The 6,000-nt window shown below is 46.8% G+C and overlaps 1 protein-coding gene and 1 non-coding gene across 4 annotated transcripts in view; one reads left to right on the forward strand and one right to left on the reverse strand.

Moving 5' to 3' along the window:
- The window catches only part of LOC146175642 (ninein-like protein), a 547,135-nt gene that overhangs the window by 164,113 nt on the left and 377,022 nt on the right, over nucleotides 1–6,000 (reverse strand). The gene's annotated exons all lie outside the window — the stretch shown is intronic.
- Nucleotides 1,211–1,284, forward strand: TRNAS-AGA (transfer RNA serine (anticodon AGA)). The gene has a single exon. It is a non-coding gene; the product is annotated as a tRNA-Ser (tRNA).

The raw sequence follows: 6,000 nt of genomic DNA on the forward strand, positions 1-6,000 counted from the left end.
CGTGCAAATCATCTTTGCCTCATGCGCCATTTTCATTTAACTTGTACCAAGAGCCGCAAAGGAAGACTAGACAAAGCAGAACAAGCGACGGTAAAAAAGCGACACGGAAAGACAGAACCGGTATGGGATCACGCAGAACTCACCCGCCGCGTACAGCAGCTGAAGAACACATGCGCAAAATTCCTGAATTCCGCCGGCGAAGCACGAAGAGACAAAGTAAGGGCAAAATAGTTGTTCCCAGGGTAACGTACCGAGAAAGAATGCGCGACGTCTACAGACCCAAGAGATTGTGCAAGTGGACCGCTATATTCAGATACCACAGAGGCTAGCTAGCGCGTGTTATAGAGGTTATAGCAAACAGTGGAGAAGAGGAGGTGCAGGAATTCTTGTTGGGGAGACAAGACAGCATCGCCGTGCGGGAAAGAAGATCCGAAACAGCGATACTATGACAAACGGAAAGCTAATGCATTGAGGTTCAAAATGACACAGAAAATATTAAAAATAATAGACAAAAATAGCGGAAAACAATAAGCAAAAATTTACATCTTTTTTCTGTGCCTTCAGTATTTACACTCGCTCTATTCACTCTATAAACTCGCTCTATTCACTCTATAAACTCGCTCTATAAAATCGGCTCAATAAGAGAACATTTTCATATTGAGTCAAAATTCATAGAGCTCGTTTCGTGTCCTGGCTATATGAACACGCTCTGGTCAAGTATTTGGGGGAAACCCTCAAGGCGGGGTAGATTTGTAATATGGGAGTAATTACTGATTGACATCCACCCAAGTGCAGCCAAACGGCTACAAAGGAAAACTATACAGGTTTCTCAGAAACTTCGTAGTTAAAGAAAAATTTGTCCTGGTACGGGGATAGAACCCGGGACCATCGCCTTTCCGGGCAGTCGCTCTACCAACTGAGCTAACCAGGATGGTCAGCAGACCAGATGGTAGGGCGAGAGCGAATTGATCAATAACTCGAAGTGGGAACATTGTTGGTCAAATATCTAGGGGAATCTCCCAAGGTGGAGTGGATTTGTAATAAGTGAGTAATTACTCACTGACATCCACCCAAGCGCAGCCAAACGGCTACAAAGGAAAGCTATACACTTCTTAGTAAAATAAAATTTGTCCTAGTCCACTACAATTAACATTCCCACTTCAAGTTATTGATCGATTCGCTCTCGCCCTACCATCTGGTTTGCTGACCATCCTGGTTAGCTCAGTTGGTAGAGCGAATGCCCCAGAAAGACGGAGGTTCCGGGTTCGATCCCCGGACCAGGACGAGTACGAAGTTTCTGAAAAAGCTGTACAGCTTTCCTTTGTAGCCGTTTGGCTGCGCTTGGGTGGATGTCAACGAGTAATTACTTCCGCATTATAAACACGCTCTGTACCCAGTCAAAATGGATCCTTAGATATGGCTCGGTAGGACGTTTTATTAGGTTAAATATTACAAAGCTTCCTTCGTGCTTGTATCGCGCGGTACACATACACGGTACACACGCGTGTGCGGTACACATGTTATAGTATAGACCGTGATGTATGAATTGCAAGATCTGATAATGAGCATCAAGGAAGAGAATAAGGAACACGCTCTTTTAATGATAAATGCGTGTATGATAGGTATAACCGATCAATTTTCTTTTTCATGTATCGACCGACGATCGCCTGTCTAGGCTTGATCCAGAGCGTACGATCGTAACAATGACTCCTACACTACGCCACAATGCTCGTGTGAAGTACTTAGAAATACAACCAAGAAACCATGTACCTATCTGTAAACTCTGATTCCTGCTTTCACGAATGACAAAATATGATAAGCGATAATTTGCAATTAACTGGAAGAATCGTTAACAGCCTTGTTTTTCGCTGATATTACAGCATTCATAATGTTTGTGTTATTTTTAATGTACAACACGCTTCTTGTTCTTTCTTAAAGCAGGGTTCAAACTCTCTCTACCAGCTTTTCTAGCGAGGCTGACAGCGTACATAACTGCCAGAACCGCAAAGCAAAAATTCGAAAGGCACGCAACGAGACCGCACGCTATTCTTGACGTCCCCCACACGCGGCGCGAACAACTCAAGCTGAAAGAAGGTGAACTGGGGATACTGGGGTGGAGGGGTCTGATGAAGGTGAACTGGGGGGGATAGTGAGGGGATGGGGGGAGGGGGGTCTGTGTCGCCTCCCGCGGTGTGTCTTTTCTTGCTGCCAGCTCCCACGCTACGCGGGCAAAAATGGCATCCCACCCCGACGTGCTGAGGCAACCAAGCAGACCGAAAAGCGTGGCGTAGTACTACAGCCTCGGCTCTCGAAGCAACGAACCACACTGTCCGCATAGGGAGGCCGAATTCTCGTGTGGGGTCCCCTTCTTGTTGCCCCCCCCCCCCCCCCCCCCCTTCTTCTCTTCCTCTGTGTTCCCTGCCGAAGCAGCTAGGGTATAGCGTGGGTCTCGAGACAGCGGCGGAGTCAGCGGAAATTCAAGCCATCGTTGCTGAAGTGGCGGTCTGCTGAAGCGCGCGGCTACCGTGTGGCACAAGAGCTGAGGGTGCAGTATTTCAGGGTATACTGTGTGTGCGGGCGCAATGCTTGAAGGCACAGGAGCTCTCGGAACTAGAAATGAAGACATAGGGGTTAAAAGCTGAAGAAGGTGAGGACGCAAGATTTGAAGAAACGTCTCCACGCTCTGTACCTTCTCTTTTCGCCCTCCCTGGCCTTGCCTTCGTCTGTGTTAAGTACAGCCTTTGTCAAAGGTTTAGAGCCCAGAGGATTTGCTTTTAAACCGTATATTATGAATCTTTTAAAAATCGTGAAAGTCCTAGCCATTGGGGAGGGTAGGACGAAAAATCATCTTGCCTACAGCAAGTTTGGATACCCGGGAATGCATTACGAGCCACCAGTATGGCTCAGAAGAAGACTCCCTGAGCTCGAAACTTTTGACAAAGGGTGTTTGTCACACGATTCAGTGCTCAGATGTGCGCTATACGGGAAGCGGCCGTTTCGTTTCAGCCATTTACCCCACTAAACTCCGAGAACTGCGATATGACTCAGTACATCGTCCCAAGCAGCAGCCGCTTGAAAATGGCAGCGCACAGACATGTTTGACGTTGCCAGGTTGTTCCAGTGAGTTCTGCGTGGCCCAAATCTCATTACTGCACATGCGCTTGTTAAGAGAGTGTATTGGCGGGTAGTAGACGTTGCAGACCATACATAGCTGATCGTCGATCCAGTCTGTAATATATATATATATATATATATATATATATATATATATATATATATATATATATATATATATATATATATATATATATATATATATATATATATATATATATATATATATATAGACATGATTAGCTTGTGCCTAATGGGCCAGGGAAATTCAAACTAGTGGATGTCACACAACTTTCCCGATATCTATTTTATTCTAACAACAGTTTCGGACGGTGGACCGTCCTTCTTCAGGGTATAATTAAGAATTGAGAATTCTACCCCGAGAAATTATACCTTGAGAATTCTAGAATTGAGTCTCAATTCTGCCCTGAAGAACACAGGCTGAACGCAGTAATCAATATAGTGCGTGCGCTCCAAAACTCAAAAGATGTAAAGAGGCCTTGCTGCAGGCCATGATGACACGCTTGCTTTGTCGGCCTGTGCTAAGCTAACATCCTTTAGGCACTCCATAGGTTCTCTATACACTGTCAATATAAAATAATTTTTTGATAAGGTGCAGCCGTAACAACCGGACCCCGAGCGTGCAAGGTGCTGGTCTCTCTCTCTCTCTCTCTCTCTCTCTCTCTCTCTCTCTCTCACACACACACACACACACACACACACACACACACACACACACACACACACACACACACACACACACACACACACACACACACACACACACACACACACACACACACACACACACACACACACACACACACACACACACACACACACACACACACACACACACACACACGCACGCACGCACGCACGCGCGCTCTCTCTCTCTTCCTCGCGAATATTGAGAAAGGACCAACAAAACAAGAACATAACGCACGCATGGTGCATATATGAACGCCGCAGAGTTGTTCAGCTCTAGGCAAACATTCATGCATAAAGCCAGTTTTCTTTCTAGAAGCGTTCTTCAGGGCCCCTTCGACTACTGCAAGAATTCTCCCTCTCGAACATCGTTCCCGTTTGAGGGCAACAAAATGCAAAAGAGGGGAAGAAACGAGGCACACTGGGATGCGGACCACGAAGATGATAACGCAAATATATCTAGAGAATGGGGAAACAGGACGGCGGCAAATAAAACAGCGGCCGGATCGGGCACAGCGGTGCCCGACCTCAAAACCTCGACTGGATCGATTCTGCAGGCGCTGGGCGCGCTGGCTGGCTCTAGCGGCAAAACGGGTCTTGAACACTCGTTCGTTCTCGCTCCCTCCTCCCTACGCCCTCTCCTATCCCCCTTTCACCAAAACCCCCTTTTTTCCCCTGCAGCCGGTCGCAAGTGGCTGCGGATGCACAGAAGCATTGCCAGAGTCGGAGCTGACCAAGGAAGGCATTCGCGGAAAGGAGCCCCGGGAAGAAAAGGAGGTTGTTTACGCGTAAATACACGTTGTGAAGACGCTAGGAAACTCTCACAATGTAGGCAATTAAATAAGAAAATATAAAACGCGAAAGAGGCCCACCTGCTGAAACAAGGAAAACAAGCTTCACATTCAACGTACCGCGGTCAGGACATCCCCGGATGCTGACAAAGTTTACTGTTCGACTAGGCTTTCCATTGCGAAAATTTGCTAGTTTACGTGTAAACGTTTGTACAAAAAAAAAAGAATTTACAATTTCGAGGCTGCAGTGAAGAAAAAAAAAAGGGGGGCGGAGGGCGGGGGAGAGAACGACGTCATGTGGAAAAAAAGAGAAGCTATGCGACTCTGACATTAAACCCAGCAATCGGGCGGCGATCGGTTCTAGACGAAGCTAAACTAGCGGATAACATCATTGAAACCAGCCATAGTTGCCAAATTGCACATCAAGGTTTTTAGGTCTTAGTATCAAAACAGAGAAAACGAACAACATAAAACGTTGTTTCCTTTTTAGCGCAGGATACCTGGTGACGCGGTTGGCTCAGTTTGAAGAGATGTGGCTTCATTCGCGCAATAATTATGCAAGTTTGTGTAACGGATAACACGCACCTGTAGGCATAATTAGGCACTGTACTGTTTCGTAAGTTGCTCCACAAAAATTGAAGTACACCGCAACTTTCAGAAGAGTCGATACGCTAGCCTCAATGTGTTTACGCAATCTGTAGGCAGAACAAACACGTATGTCTGCCTCGGATGTAGTCCTAAAGCACACTGTCGCGTCTAGCATAACATTGTAGACGGAAATTGCCATCGCGACCAAAACGAAAAATTCAAGTATTAGAACAGGTTTGGTTTGCAGGAATTAACGCCCCAAAGCGGCTCATGCTATGGGAGACGCGGTAGTGGAGGACTCCGGAAATTTCGGCCACGTGGGGTTCTTTAACATGCACTGACATCGCACAGCGCACGGACACCTTGCTTTTCACAACGTCGAGCGCCTTCACCACTGCACCACCACGGCATGACAAGTACTAGCATAGCTTACCTATTAGCTGAAAATGGCTGATATTAAAACCACCGTCAACCTCTTGAAGCAACACCCCTTCTACGAAAGAAAGGAAAATTAAATCTGGAACCTCTGAAAGCCATTCAGGCGTCTGTTCGTCGTCGGTGGCGGAGAGGGTTCACGGAGAGAAAGAAACGGCGACATGCGTGCTAAGCACAGGTGTCGGTAACAAGTAGCGAGCTAAAGACGCATATGTGTCATTAGGGTCGAATAAACCATCGACAAAACATTCACTGAAGCGTAAAGGGAAAGAGGTGGAGGGCTGCATCGCCTACGACCGCCGGCTTTTTAAAACCTGCGCGGGCGCCACGTTTATAGAAGGGAGGTTATTGATCGAACGGCGCG

Source organism: Amblyomma maculatum, chromosome 10 (assembly GCF_055883805.1).
Source record: "Amblyomma maculatum isolate TAMU_Amacu chromosome 10, ASM5588380v1, whole genome shotgun sequence".
NCBI lineage: Eukaryota > Metazoa > Arthropoda > Arachnida > Ixodida > Ixodidae > Amblyomma > Amblyomma maculatum.